Source organism: Schistocerca piceifrons, chromosome 2, assembly GCF_021461385.2.
Source record: "Schistocerca piceifrons isolate TAMUIC-IGC-003096 chromosome 2, iqSchPice1.1, whole genome shotgun sequence".
Taxonomy (NCBI): domain Eukaryota; kingdom Metazoa; phylum Arthropoda; class Insecta; order Orthoptera; family Acrididae; genus Schistocerca; species Schistocerca piceifrons.
This window is the reverse complement of record NC_060139.1, coordinates 449,073,264-449,089,644: the sequence shown is the minus strand read 5'-3', so window position 1 is coordinate 449,089,644 and position 16,381 is coordinate 449,073,264. Positions and strand designations below refer to the sequence as shown.

Here is a 16,381-nt window from a genome sequence, read left to right as displayed (position 1 = left end):
TTGGATTGTGTAGAAACCGGACTGAGAAAAAATTGGGACTTTGTACGGGCGCATATGACCGGGCAGTTGGGCGCCCCACAAACCATACATCTTCAGTGTCCCACGGTAGGACGCAGGTTGCAGAGGCAGCAGAGGGTCGGCAGAGGGGTTGCGGACGGGTGGGCCGCGACGTCCCCGTCGCCGATGACAACGGCTCTTCCCGTTGTCTCCGTCTATTTCTGCGGTCCTCCTGAGAGGCTGCGGCCGTATAAATAGCCCGGCAGGAGCGCCGGCCGCCAGTCGCCGCTCGCTGCTCGGCCGACACCGCGCCGCCACCCCGGAGTCCCGCGCCGCCACCGCACGGCACACGCAACAGGTGAGGCTGCGGTGAACGCCACACCACAACACACCACACAGTACCTACACGGCCTGTCGTGGCGACATGGACGCCGCCCGCTAATGTCATTTGTTTATTTTATTGTTTTCAGGAAAAGCTCATTTCGCAGGATACGATAGTGTGGCATTATGACACAAACAGGACTTCATGAGGCTTCATTACAGAACGTAAAACACAATTGTGCGATGCAATTAGTTACAATAAAAACGGCAAATTTTAATTCAAAATCTAATTGTACAATATAAAAAGTTTGAAGAGCTTGTAAGGCTGTTACATGGTCATTTGTGCTGTGAAATAACTGTCTAGAAAATTTTGATACGTTGCGCCGTTTCCGAGTTAATTAGCATTGAAATTATTCAATCAGGCCGTTACGCTCCAAAGTTCCAGCGGCCCGCCAGAGACAATTAGTGTCAGTTGTTCTCATAGCGATCCTTACTGCGCCGGCCGGGGTGACCAAGCGGTTCTAGGCGCTACAGTCTGGAACCGCGTGACCGCTACGGTCGCAGGTTCGAATCCTGCCTCGAGCATGGTTGTGTGTGATGTCCTTAGGTTAGTTAGGTTTAAGTAGTTCTAAGTTCTTGGGGACTCATGACCTTAGAAGTTAAGTCCCATAGTGCTCAGAGCCATTTGAACAATTTTTGATCCTAATGACGTCCCATGTGCAATATTTGTATCACTCTCTTTTTCAGTTTAGGAAACCAAACGGAGAACACGTATGGCGACACCATCTGTGGCGACCCACTTGAATTTGCGCGAGAAGCACCTAATCAGCTCGGAAACGGCGCAGTGCAACGAATATTTTTCTTAATAATTATTTCTCGGCACATCCTACCCTACAATTCCCTCGCAAGCTTTTCACACTGTTTCTGACTACGCTGTATAAAGGGCAGAGTGTTGCACATAGAGGACAGTTTACCTACGTCGGTTCTTCACGCTGCTGGTTGAGTTCAAAAATCACATGAAGAAACTCGCACTAGAGAACTAAACAAGCAGTTTCTGCCATTCTCTACAGCTTGTATTGGTGTTACACACGAGGTTGTGTCTCGTGCCGTATTTGTAAATGTAGCGTGTTCTACACATTACAGGGGTCAGACAAAGATATGGGAACACCTCGATAATTCCAGAACGAGATTTTCACTCTGCAGCGGAGTGTGCGGTGATATGAAACTTCCTGGCAGATTAAAACTGTGTGCCGGGCAGGGACTCGAACTCAGAACCTTTGCCTTTCGCGGGCAAATGCTCTACCAAGGTAGGAGACGAGGTACTGGTAGAAGTAAAGCTGTGAGGAGGGGGCGTGACTCGTGCTTGGGTAGCTCAGTTGGTAGAGCACTAGCCCGCGAAAGGCAAAGGTCCCGAGTTCGAGTCTCGGTCCGGCACACAGTTTTAATCTGTCAGGAAGTTTCACTGCAAAGTGAAAATCTCATTCTGGAAACATCTCCCAGGCTGTGGCTAAGTCATGTCTCCGCAATATCCTTTCTTTCAAGGCCGGCCGAAGTGGCCGTTCGGTTCTAGGCGCTGCAGTCTGGAACCGCAAGACCACTACGGTCGCAGGTTCGAATCCTGCCTCGGGCATGGATGTGTGTGATGTCTTTAGGTTAGTTACGTTAAATTAGTTCTAAGTTCTAGGGGAATAATGACCTTAGAAGTTGAGTCCCATAGTGCTCAGAGCCATTTCTTTCAGGAGTACTAGTTCTGCAAGGTTCGCAGGAGAGCCTCTGTTGAGGTTGGAAGGTAGGAGACGAGGTACTGGCAGAAGTAAAGCTGTGAGGACGGGGCATGAGTCGTGCTTCGGTAGCTCAGATGGTAGAGCACATGCGCGCGAAAGGCAAAGGTCGCGAGTTCGAGTCTCGGTCCGGCACACAGTTTAAATCTGCCAGGAATTTTCACCTCGATAATTGCATGCTTGGAAATAAATGCAGATGATAGCAGACTCTGCAGACTGCGCTGTTGTATTCGATTACGGACGGCACTTTTACAGTGTGTTCAACACGTTGCAATAGTCAGCCGCGGACACAACAGTGTTCTGTGTAGTTATCAGCGCGTTACATCGGTTTTCCTTTCGCGGGCAAGCGCTCTACCATCTGAGCTACCCAAAAACCACTCACGCCCCCTCCTCACAGCTTTACTTCCGCCAGTACCTCGTCTCCTACCTTCCTCAGTTGGTAGAGCACTTGCCAGAGAAATGCAAAGGTGCCGAGTTCGAGTCTTGGTCCGGCACACAGTTTTAATCTGCCGGGGCCGGCCGCGGTGGCCGTATGGTTCTAGGCGCTGCAGTCCGGAACCGCGGGCTGCTACGGTCGCAGGTTCGAATCCTGCGTCGGGCATGGATATGTGTGATGTCCTTAGGTTAGTTAGGTTTAAGTAGTTCTAAGTTCTAGTGGACTGATGACCTAAGATGTTAAGTCCCGTAGTGCGCAGAGTCATCTGAACGATTTAATCTGCCAGGAAGTGTCATATCAGCGCGCACACTCCACTGCAGAGTGAAAATCTCATTCTGGACGACAGCCCTGTTCTCACAACATACATCGTCCAGGACTGAGAAGCAATGAGATGAATAGTGGCATCTGCCCTGGCCACCATATTCACCAGTTCTCAGTATTATTCAGCGTATCTGGCCTACTTCGGAGAGTAGAGTACGTGATCGCTACCAACCTTCTTCACGGTTACCTGCTCATGCCACAGCATTGCAGGAAGGACAGCACAAAATTTCCTTGAAAACCAAACAGGACCTCGTTTATCGATTCCGAGATGATTGGAAGCTGTTCTGAATGCCACCTGGTTTCGTACTCCGTATTAGTCGTGTTAATGAGGTGTGTGTTTCTGCTGTTTCCATATTTCTGTCCAGCTTCTACAGATGACGCGTAATATACTATAGCTATTCAGAAAAATTGCTACTTCTTCAGTTACAGAATTGTATGGAGAGTAAAAGGCTGTATACATATTTTTAGAATTGTGTATATAAATCATAGACAATTAAGACATACTTCGTCGCTCATGCACCATCTTGTGCTTTGAAACAGAAGAAATTCTTATACAACGGAACATGTGATACTCGCAAATAAACTGAGTTTCTTTAATGTCTCAACAATCTTTCTGTTCTTGGAAATGCAAAGTGATGTTAGTTTCCAATAGCTTCTATATCTGAATGTTTTTATTTTGTAACTGGTTTTTGATGACACTTTTATTTAATTTTATTATACTCACTGATTACTGGTGTTTAGTAGAGTATTAATGTAACAATTAGACAGTTAAATACAGTACTCACAAATTTTCTGGACTACAACGCTTTTTAATTTCAATGGAATATTTGTTCGTAGGTACAAAACCGTGTTGTACATTGGAACGTGTCTTCACATTTATAAAAATCTTAACTTCATAGAGTAATTTTTGTTAGTTTATAAAAGAATTACAGCACATTAAAAGTGAATGCCATCATTAAAAAATGGAATAAGAAACTATATAAAAAAAGTTACGCATTTTTAGGCCAGCTTATCGACCGCCCAGTATTGGTAAGAGGTTAAGATGAAATTGTTGTACGGCTGAACGCTTCTTTTTCTCGTGTTTTTGTCCCGCATCGGCATAGGATTGGCATGATTAGTAACATAATTGACATGGTTAATTTAAGGAGTGGCCGGATGCTCTTCCTGTCGCCAACCAGTTAACACCCCTCCCCCATGCGGGATCGAATATGTGTACCTGAACTGTCGGCCTTTAGTGTTAGTTATGAAAGTTTTGTAAGCGTTTACGAATCGTGTAACTGAGGCAGGAATTTGTTGCCAGCCCGGTATTCACCTAGTGGGGTGTGGGAAACCGCCTAAAAATCACATTCAAACTGGTCGACACACTGAGCCTCGTCGTTAATCAAAATGGTTCAAATGGCTCTGAGCACTATGGGACTTAACTTCTCACGTCATCAGTCCCCAAGAACTTAGAACTATTTAAACCTAACTAACCTAAGGACATCTCACACATCCATGCCCGAGGCAGGATTCGAACCTGCGACCGTAGCGGTCACGCGGTTCCAGACTGTAGCGCCTAGAACCGCCCGGCCACCTCGGCCGGCCGTCGTTTATCCGCCGGGCGGGTACGAGCTGGGCCCAGCGCATCTCCCAGTCTCGGAAGCGACGTTTTAATGTGCACGGCTATCTGGGCGGGAGAATTCAGTACTTAGCTAATCATAACATCACAAGTTGCCGGCTCACAGAGCGAGAGGCAGTGATGAGTTCTTTTACAGGTCTCCGCGCGCAAGCGACCGTGCGAGTAATGCAGGTTCGCTAGTGGATGGAGGGTGCGGGAATTTTGCAGGCTCAAGAGTGCCCGCTGGGCTGATGGGTGGAGACGATTCAATGACATATAAGATGGACAAAGTCAAGATAAATGTTATATTCCCAATGAAACTACCTTACGGCGCTACAACATAATACAGCAAAACCAAGCATATCAGAATAATCGCAACGATGGGATGAATTCACTGCAGTTTCGTGCATGATTGTGAGATAAATATTGAGAAAGTTACTGTAGCTTTTCATTAGAATAGATTATAAAATTTGTAACAAGTGAACCACAGGAGTGATCTGATCACGCGAAGTATCACACACACACACACACACACACACACACATATATATATATATATATATATATATATTCAGGGTGAGGCAGCTAAGTCATAACACCCCTTGTATCTCCCCAAAAGAAATAGATACAAAGATGCTGTTTGGACAGTGAATTTCAGGGAGCACAGGGGCTACTTGAATACATCACATTTCATGTTTGTGCTATTTTTTATTACAGAGATATGAGGCCATCTTTGGTTTTCTTTAAATGGAACCCTATATTAAATTTTAGCGTAACACGACGGTTTCAAGTATGTGTATATCATAATACTTCGGCGAATAGTTTTTGAGACACAGATATGTTCCCGTATCGTATTCGTCCTTCGAAGCGGCGTTGTCCAATGCGACCTTTCCTGTTGATCACTGATGAACTTAACAGGGAAGGGGTTGTTTTCCTGCTTCTCTATAAAGCCACAAGGTGACGCACGAGGTAGCTGGAGAGGAGGATATAAATGTGCTGCTAGGGTAATGAGACATGGCATTTCCGTCAGTTTCTTGGAGCAGACATGCACACCAACGAAGAAAAGTTAGATATGCTTTTAGTGTACGGTGGAAGCAGAAAAAATGCTGTTAGAACATTAAACTGATATGGAGAGCTGTATCCCGATCGTGAGCGTCCTACGCGCCAGCTTCTTGCACGTATTTGCAAGAAACTACTTGAATCGGGATCATGGAATGCCATACAGAGAACAAGGCAGATAACTGCAACTGGCAAGGTACATGAAGAGGGCGTTCTAGCGTTGGCGCATAACGATCCTACTGTTTCGTTGCGAAATATCGCCTCGGAATGTGGCATAAGTCAGAGAAGTGTTGTACGCATACTGCAAAGGCACAGAATTCACCCGTTTCACTTCTCATTACATCAAGCACTCTCCGGTGTGGATTTCGAACGGCGCCAGGAATTTTGCCGGTTTGTTCTGCAGTGCCTACAAGATGATCCAACGTTATTTCAACAGTTGCTTTTTACTAATGAAGCGACTTTCACCAACCACGGTAAAGTGAATTTGCATAATATGCATTACTGGCCAACAGAGAAACCTCATTGGCTTCGACAGGTACAGAATCAGCAACCGTGAAGTGTTAACGTGTGGTGCGGCATCGTCGGAAATGTCATTGTGGGGCCGTACGTCGTTCCGGGTAAATTAAATGGCAATAACTATGCACAGTTCCTGCGAAACGTTCCGCCCATTTTGCTGGAAGAGGTACCAGTAAGTACGCGTCAGTGCATGTGGTTCCAACATGACGGCTGTCCTGCTCTCTCTCCGCAAAAAAGTAAGTAAACGATTTATTATTTCAAAAGTAATCACCACAGCTGTTAATACATTTATCCCTCTGTGGGACAATTTGGTGACAGTGCCTTCATGCAAAAATGTTTGTAGTTACCTACGGAACTACGATTGTACCCAAGGTTGGATCTGTTAGTCCGTAGCAAATCGACGGCCACGAATGTCTTAATGCAAGGCTCCAAAAGTAGGGAAATAGCGCGGGGAGAGATGGGGACTGTATGGAGTGTGTGTAAGGGCTTTCCAGCGAACCTTGGAGACATGTGGGCGGGCTGTGAACCCCTTACATGTCTTTGACACGTTCCCCGTCTCTCCCCACGCCATTTCCCTACTTTTGGAGCCTTGTGGGAAGACATTCGTGGCCGTCGATTTGCTACGGACAAAGAGGTGCACACCAGGGCGGAATCACGATTCCATAGGCAGCCGCAAACATTTTTCTATGAACGCCTTGACCATCTTGTCTCACATTGGGATAAATGTATTAACAGTTTTGGGTGTTACTTTTGGAATAATGAACAGTTTACTTACTTTTTTCCATCCGTCTTGTTTTCATTTGACTGTCCCTTATATAAAACTGATATCGAGGCGCGAATTATAATGAATTAAGTATAAAGGCATTCCTACAAAAGAGCAGATGCATACTCTTTCTTCAGATGGTATTAATAAGTTAACGTAATTTCTAGTCGCAATGTAAAACTGGATGTGGGTTTGAGCTGTGAGTTTTGTTGATAACTTATTTATTACTGCGTTGTTTTTTCGATGAGTATTACTGCGTTGTTTTTTTCGATGAGAGGTCGCAAAATGACCACGGTAATTATAACAATCTGGTATTCTAATAATGAATAAAATAATAAAATACATTAAAAATGCAGAAGCACAACCGTTCTTCCAACTGAGGATGTGATATGCAAGGACAAACATGTCCAGTATATTCATTTTTTCGTAATTAGCATAAAACTTTGAATAGTTCTCTGGTATTCAGCCGGGTGGCTTCGTTCAGAAAGGGCGATATTTCGGCAATCCGACTTCTTGCCATCGTCACGCGCTCCTCATGACACATCTGGTCGTTGCTACCTTTGTATCCCACCCCCTCCCGCCGACCTCCGGGTGCTGGCCTAGTGCGGTGATGGGGGAAGCGCGGCCTTGGGCGTCGACTCAGGGCCGCGGTCGGCGCTTAAGGCCGATCTCTTCTGGCGTATCGACAACGCTTCTTCATCTTCTTCAGTTGTCGTGGCGGGAGCAGACCTCCACGTAGACTGCCGCTGCACGCAAAATCGCGGACCGCGACAGTCTAACATTTGAACTGTACGAACGGTTACAACTACCGCCAGGTACAATGTGCCTTAAAACTATTGAAGCCAAGACCGAAGCCTCCTGAAGACGAAGATAAAGCGGTTGGGACGGCGATCATTCCACACGTCGGGAACACATTAGCAAAAATCCGAAGAAAACTCCGGAAACACAACGTCAAGTGCGTTTTCCGTCCACCTACCGAGACGAAAAACCTTATTAGGATCAGTCAAGGATGACCTACGATTCGGAAAACGGGAGTCTACCGCATCCCTTGCCAGAGTGGGAAAATATATGCACGCCAGACTGTTCAAACAGTACTGGAGAAATGCGGAACGTAAATGCCACACAGACAACGTTCAGGAGACGAAGTCCACTATGGCTGAGCACTGCATCTCTCACAGTCATAACATGAATTATGACGACACCAAGTTATTGCAACAGTCCAACATCTGGGATTGTACACTCCTGGAAATGGAAAAAAGAACACATTGACACCGGTGTGTCAGACCCACCATACTTGCTCCGGACACTGCGAGAGGGCTGTACAAGCAATGATCACACGCACGGCACAGCGGACACACCAGGAACCGCGGTGTTGGCCGTCGAATGGCGCTAGCTACGCAGCATTTTTGCACCGCCGCCGTCAGTGTCAGCCAGTTTGCCGTGGCATACGGAGCTCCATCGCAGTCTTTAACACTAGTAGCATGCCGCGACAGCGTGGACGTGAACCGTATGTGCAGTTGACGGACTTTGAGCGAGGGCGTATAGTGGGCATGCGGGAGGCCGGGTGGACGTACCGCCGAATTTCTCAACACGTGGGGCGTGAGGTCTCCACAGTACATCGATGTTGTCGCCAGTGGTCGGCGGAAGGTGCACGTGCCCGTCGACCTGGGACCGGACCGCAGCGACGCACGGATGCACGCCAAGACCGTAGGATCCTACGCAGTGCCGTAGGGGACCGCACCGCCACTTCCCAGCAAATTAGGGACACTGTTGCTCCTGGGGTATCGGCGAGGACCATTCGCAACCGTCTCCACGAAGCTGGGCTACGGTCCCGCTCACCGTTAGGCCGTCTTCCGCTCACGCCCCAACATCGTGCAGCCCGCCTCCAGTGGTGTCGCGACAGGCGTGAATGGAGGGACGAATGGAGACGTGTCGTCTTCAGCGATGAGAGTCGCTTCTGCCTTGGTGCCAATGATGGTCGTATGCGTGTTTGGCGCCGTGCAGGTGAGCACCACAATCAGGACTGCATACGACCGAGGCACACAGGGCCAACACCCGGCATCATGGAGTGGGGAGCGATCTCCTACACTGGCCGTACACCACTGGTGATCGTCGAGGGGACACTGAATAGTGCACGGTACATCCAAACCGTCATCGAACCCATCGTTCTACCATTCCTAGACCGGCAAGGGAACTTGCTGTTCCAACAGGACAATGCACGTCCGCATGTATCCCGTGCCACCCAACGTGCTCTAGAAGGTGTAAGTCAACTACCCTGGCCAGCAAGATCTCCGGATCTGTCCCCCATTGAGCATGTTTGGGACTGGATGAAGCGTCGTCTCACGCGGTCTGCACGTCCAGCACGAACGCTGGTCCAACTGAGGCGCCAGGTGGAAATGGCATGGCAAGCCATTCCACAGGACTACATCCAGCATCTCTACGATCGTCTCCATGGGAGAATAGCAGCCTGCATTGCTGCGAAAGGTGGATATACACTGTACTAGTGCCGACATTGTGCATGCTCTGTTGCCTGTGTCTATGTGCCTGCGGTTCTGTCAGTGTGATCATGTGATGTATCTGACCCCAGGAATGTGTCAATAAAGTTTCCCCTTCCTGGGACAATGAATTCACGGTGTTCTTATTTCAATTTCTTGGAGTGTATTATCAAAGAAGCTGTAGAGATCCGACAGCATGACGGAGTAATAAATAAGGACAGCGTTTTTCAATTAAGCAAGACCTGGAGCCCAGCCTTGAGCATGACCAGAGCACAGCGACAGTCTACGGGCAGGTCTGCTCCCGTTAGACAAATGAAGAGGAAGAAGAAGCATTGTCACCACGCCAGCGGAGATCCGCGTCAAGCGCCGGCCGCAACCCTGGGTGGGCACCCGACGCCGCGCTTCGCCCATCACCGTACCAGGCGGTGGAAAGGGGCAGGCGGGAGAGAGGAAAAGGCGGCACCCAGCACAGGCTGCCACAACTAAGACGCCTGCCTTCCCAGCCACACTACGGTGGGCGACCGAGATCAAGGAGAGATTTAAAAACAGGACGGACGGCTGATATACAGCATCTGTGGGCAGATACTACAATCGCTCCCAGAGGCTGCCGCTCTCATGCGGATACACCGAGAGAAAGACAGAAAAAGTAAGCCTACACACGCACATAACCCAACCTAGCGGCGGCTGCTTGGCGAAATTTACGGCTATGTCCCCTAAAGTGAAATAAATTCTGTCCCACAAAGAAAATCCAACCCTAACACATATAACAACACATCAGCAACAAAATCCAACCCGAACACATACAACACATGGAGAATCGGCGAAGCCGAATGGCCCGTACACCGACACACACACACACACACACACACACACACACACACACACACACACACACACACACACACACACTCAGTCATCACGAACACCTGAAGATGGCAAGAAGTCAGCTTTTCGAAACATCACGCTTTTTAGACGATACCACCCCAATGAATACCCGAGAATGTAAAACTTATTTCAAGTACAGATATGAATGAAAATACTAAGAAAGAGTGTGCATCGGCTCTTTTGTAGGAATGTCTTTATTATTTAATTCATTACAGTTCGCGCCCCGGTGGCAGTTCTATTTAAGGGACAGTCAAATGAAAACAAGACGGATGGAAAAAAGTATGTAAACTGTTCACTATTTCAAAAGTTTTCCCCCTAACTGTTAATACATTTATCCCAATGGGAGACAAGATGGTCAAGGCGTCCATAGAAAAATGTTTGCGGCTGTCAGTGGAACCGTGATTCCCCCTTGGCGTGCACCTCTTTGTCCATAGCAAATCGACGGCCACGAATGTGTTCCTGCAAGGCTCCAAAAGTAGGGAAATAGCGTGGGGGGAGATGAGGAATGTGTCGAATGTGTGTAAGGGGCTCACAGCCCACCCACATGCCGCCAAGGTTCGCTGGGAAGCCCTTACACACACTCCATACCGTCCCCATATCTCCCCACACTATTTCCCTACTTTTGGAGCCTTGCAAGAAGACATTCGTGACCGTCGATTTGTTACGGACGAAGAGATCCACGCTTGGGTGCAATCGTACTTTGTACTGACCACCTGCGAAAAGTCCGAATAATCAGCTTTTGCAGTGCGGGCCGCTGTAATACGAGCAGTAAGAGAGGCAGTGAGGTTCTGCAAGGTACCGACAGGGATGTGGAGACATGCCGAGGCCAGCAGAGCCAGGGTCTCCGTTCAGGACTCATGGCGCGAACAGCGCGATCGAGGTGGTCCCTCAGATTCTAGACTGGGTTTAATTACAGGGAGTTTGGTATGCAGCGGAGCATTGTAAACTCATCCTGGTGCTCTTCGAACCGCGCGAGCAGTCACACGTTGCACTGTCCTGCTGGCAGATGCCATCGTACTGAGGAGAAGCAAACTAAGTATTGGTGGTGGACATGGCCTACAAGGACAGATGCATACTTGTGTTGATCCATTGTGCCTTCCATAATGATGAGATCACACAGGGAGTGCCACGAAAACACCCCTCCGACTATAACACTTCCTCCTCCACCTGGACCCTATCGAAGACCGTGGCAAGCTGTTTGCTTTCAGATGTTTCCCGCTGTACGCGCCACCTGCCATCTGTCACACGCAGAACAAAACATAATTCATCCGGAAAGGTCACTGACCACTCAGCGCATATCCAGTTGCGGAACTGGTAAGAAAATTCCAGACTTCGTCGTCGATGAACGGCAATCAGCATGGATCCGTGAACTAGGCGCCTGCTGTTGAGGTCCATACGCATTACCATTCCCGGAACGGTCATCGAGGAGACACTGTTGGTAGCCTCTTGGTTCATAAGGGCGGTCAGTGTTCAACAGCCCGTGCACGTCTCTGCAGCTGTCGTTCGCTCCTTTCATCTCTGACCCGTGGTGCACCACAATTGCCTGGGGCCCGGTCTTGGACAGCGCCGTTTTCCCATGCACGGTATAGTTTATGCAGTGGCACGCGAACAGTCTACAGACATGGCCGTTTCGCAAATGGTTCCAGCCTTGACCCGAATGTCAATTACTATGTCCTTTTGGACGTCAGATAAATGACTTTATTTTCGTGTTATGACAACGACTGTACAGTTTTCCGCATCCTTCCATCCTCCCTCCCCCCCCCCCCCTATTACACGCTTTACACACCGTTCACTGCTAGTGCAGCTCTCTATGAGAGGTTATTTCACGTTCACTTCGAACTTAGTTAACATTGTTGGAGGTCACATTAACGTGACTGGACCGCGTAACATTGCAGTGCGAACAAGTTTACTTTTGCGCCGAATCATATCTGCAAATCAAATTTACAATGAAAATATTGCGACCAAATGGATATCTTCTCATTTATATGAACCATTTGGATGTGTTCGGCTTGGAATGATTTTTAAAGGCAAATATCTTTCATTTTTTTTCCTTTTTTTTTTTTTTTCAAAACAACTTACATCTTATGCTTGCTGTAGTATACTTCTTAGTATCAATGTAGTACGTAAACGAGACAACTTAACATTAACACTCCTTTTCAGCGTTTTACCTAAAGTTCTGACTTTATTGTTGCTTCAAAAATTACTATTATTTAAAATATTTCAGATCGTCATGACAACACAATGACATAATAATTGGATTTACCTATTATCATAAATGTAAACACATTGAGGTAATTGTTACATTTCTCTATCCGTTTTACTGCCTCACTATTACACTGCTGTAGTAATAATGATTAATATCGGTATATTCAGTATTATTACGCACCCGACAGGGTGGCCGAGAGCGCTAGTGCACTGCTTCCTGGACACGGGTAGGCGCGCCGGCTCCAGATCGAATCCGCCCGGCGGATTAACGACGGGGACAGTGTGCCGACCGGCCTGGATGTGGTTTTTAGACGCTTTTCCACGTCCCACTAGATGAATACCGGCTTGTCCCCACGTCCCGCCTCAGTTACACGACACACAGACATTTGAACTCGTTCGCACTTTAATGGATTACACAAGATGCAGACAGCTGGGGTACAGTACTTACATCACAAGAGACGGGGAGAGAGAGGGAGGGAGGGGGGGGGGGGTTCGGGGTGATGGCAGGAAGGGCATCTGGCCACCCTCTGCAACTAACACTACCAAATCCGTCATAACACGGCCGACCCCGCGTTGGCGTGGGACAAGGCCCAAAGAAAGAAAGAAAATGTTCAGTATTATTGCACAGAATCACAAACTGATGCTAACAGCTACTCTGCATGGAAACGTGTGCCCGTGATTGGAATGGAAATCACCTGAATCGAATAAGCACCGCTTATTGGCCATAATGGACTACTGCTTCTATGCAGGAAGTGCGAACAGTAGGACATATGTGATCTTTTGCTGATCGGTGGTCGTTGTGCTTTCGTCGGCCGTTGCTGCTGAATCTATCGAGAAGTTTGTGCTGCTGAACAGCTGCTCAGGTGAGGTACTAAACCATTTCACTGGACTTGGAACAATTTCTGTAAAGACGAGTTCCTTACTTTGCCTCTTTATTGGACTCAGGTTAGTCGAAGGGAGCTCAGGTCCATAATTTAACTTTTCACTGAACTTAGATTATTTTACCATGTTTCTGGTGATTGATTTTTCACCTTGAGTGTTTCTCAGCTCCGTGTATGTTTTCACAGTTATTCAAAGTAACGAACTTAAGCTTGGACCGCGGTTGTTAGTGGGAAATTGTGCCTTCAGGCTTTGGATGTTTGATGTCTATTTTGGTGATTCAATGTACAGCTACATAATATTTGCTGACATGTGTTTTTGTATTCGATGCACTGGTCACACTAAACACATTAATTATTATTTAATTGTTTTTCATTTGAATCTGCATGTCTGAATATTATTCAACAAAACTCCATTAGGTTCAAACTATTTAGGTTAAAATCAACATTCGAGATCGCAGTAATATTTCTTTGCTTACATTAAAACCATCTTCAGAATGTTTGGCCCCCTATAGCTGCTGCTGGCGGCTCCTCGGTTTTCTCGTGATACCACGATCGTACGCTGTACAATGTTGTCTAAATTCGTGGTTCTAGCTATAGTCCTCTGGTTTCGTCAGTATTATTATATATACGGAATTTGTGCTGTTTGAGACTTTTCCGACGAAATAATTGCTTTATTGGTTCACGGGTGTCGCGTAGGATAATGTTGTGGAAGCTGCACAATATTTCAACGAGATAATCTTCAGGTGTTGAATGACGTGTTGCTGCAGTGGCTCGCCTGTATAGGCACTGGCTCGGTTGAAAAGCGCAGGCGCCAAGGGATTGAGCTATAACGTCATCGTAGACGAATCATAGAACAGGGCGACATCTCGTGCTCCCTGCCGGAGCGACGGGCCACGGACTTTGCATGCGCGACGCGGGAAATGGTGGACTCAGATAGCGGAATTTCACTTGCTTACATATTATTCACTAAATTACTTGCCTGCTCAAAAGTTTTTAGGATCAGTTCTGGTAATACATGTATGGGTTTTAGAGTGATGGTGCATGATAGGCCCCTATGATATCATAACGAGACGAGCCGACGAAAGAGGTCATGTTTTATGCAGAAAGACAGCGGCCAATAGAACCATCGATGCTGTCACATAGTGAAGTCTTCTAAACGAAGAGTTAAATGTGGCGTCCACCTAACCTTATTGTAAAAGAAGCTCCACCTCTGTCTGGATAAGGTGGAGGAAAGGGATTGGCACGTCCTGTTGGAGGTACCATTATCACCTACGCCGTACATGAAAAGACAGAAGACATGAGAAACACAGAAAATCTAAACCAATACCGCCGTTTGCTGGTTAGACCCCCTCCTGTGCTCTATGTGTACCGTGCAGTGTGTGGAGGAGGGTACTCCGAGGACCACTGTTACTTCCCTTTCTTGTAACCGATGCCAATAATGCCCAGGAATAACGACTTCTGGCACGCCTCCGAACTGGCTCCAATCCGAGTACATCCTCGTGTTCTTCCTGCGGAATACATACAGGAGAAACCAATATACTGGTCGACTCTTCCAGGACCCCACGCTCCCGGAATTTTGATAGATGAGAACAATGCTTTTCATTTAGCGTCTGCCACTGGACACAGACGTTCATCTCCGTGGCGCTTTCGCACCAACGCGACGAACCTGTGACAAAGCGCCCTGCTCCTCGTTGGATGTTCTGTATTTCACTTAACAGCCCTACGTGATAAGGGTTCTTGACTGAGGAGCAATGCTGAAACATCCGTCGAATGAGGTTTTTGTAAGTTGCCTCCTTTGTGAGTGGACCACATTCCCTGAGGGTTCTTACAACCAATCTCAGTCTGGTATCTGCCTGTTCTATGGTTGGTTTTATGTGGCCCTTGCATTTCAAACGGTTCGGAATGCCTCGGTGACTGGGCCTTTCAGAAACAAGGTGTAGGTTAAAGGTATAATTAACACCTACATGGCAAAATGAAATAGCACGCTAAAGATAGGGACTGCTGTTGGGGGTGAAGTATGATGGGGACTTGCCGTGAAGGCTTCAACACAACCCCAAAGCACCGTTCCCTACAGGCATACAATGCTACGGAGCAACGAACAGCTAGAAAGACAGCATCAACAAAGTACCGTTTGCAAAGATAAGAACATTGTGTGTGGGCGCCGCAGCAAGCGTCCTTGGTTCCCTGGCCCCCCGCAACGACAGCTCGCAGACGCAGACACAGCCTTCTGATCGTCCGGGCGACACCGCCGTTGGGGCTGGCCTCGCCTTAGACACTCGTACTCACCAATCTTATTTTCATGCGTTAGGGAACTCTGTCTCCATTTACAACGATAAATAAATTGACATTGAAGCAATGGATAAGGCATCGGCCCCCTAAAATTGGGGTTGTGATTTATATATCAGAACTATAGCCGACGTCTGCTACTGGCCAGTTCCAAGTTAAAAACGAAGTGTAAAGGTGCTAACTGTGCGGGAAAACTCTAGTGGCGACTTATCTTAATGTATATCATGTGGTCAGCTGATGATGCGTCTACAGCTGTACCCCGGAAATTTTCATGCGGTGTGTGGCGAAGGACACTTAGGATGCCGGTATCATGCGCTAATCCCCCCACCCTCTTCCTCCCCTTACATTCACTCATGCTATGCTGTTAGGAAGTGCGTAATAAATAGCATCTCTTCAGAGCGACTTAAGGTGGAACTGTAGCTTAGGAATCTCGATCCGTAATTTGTACCAGTTGATACATAAATTTTACCACCCTAATAAACAAGGTCACTGAGCTTAAAGATATGCAACAGTCTAAGGGGAATTACACATTTTATTTCTCACACTACTATTTTCACGCATTGTGGTACAACTCCCACCCCCACCCACCCTCCCACCCAGAGTGCCATCAAGAGCACGAATTTTTTTTTTAAATAAATGTGTGCTTAAGATACTGCTCATAACTAAGTCGATTGCTTGCAAGCTTAATAAAGGTTCAGTATATTGAAGAAAAAAAAAAAAAAAAAGAAAATATGTTAGGGTTCCAAACTACAAATCGAAAGATCGCCGGTTCGACCGTCAGTCAGTCCTAAGATTTCTGTCAGTCACTTGTCACTTCTTTCACCTCTGGAATTGTTTG

At 47.2% G+C, this 16,381-nt stretch overlaps 1 protein-coding gene across 1 annotated transcript in view; it reads left to right on the top strand.

Moving 5' to 3' along the window:
• The first annotated feature begins 297 nt into the window (after nucleotides 1-297).
• The window catches only part of LOC124777047 (SET domain-containing protein SmydA-8-like), a 267,705-nt gene continuing 251,621 nt past the window's right edge, over nucleotides 298-16,381 (top strand). The window contains exon 1 of the mRNA XM_047252314.1: nucleotides 298-355. The gene's annotated coding sequence lies outside the window, so the exon portion shown is untranslated. The remainder of the gene's footprint in view (nucleotides 356-16,381) is intronic.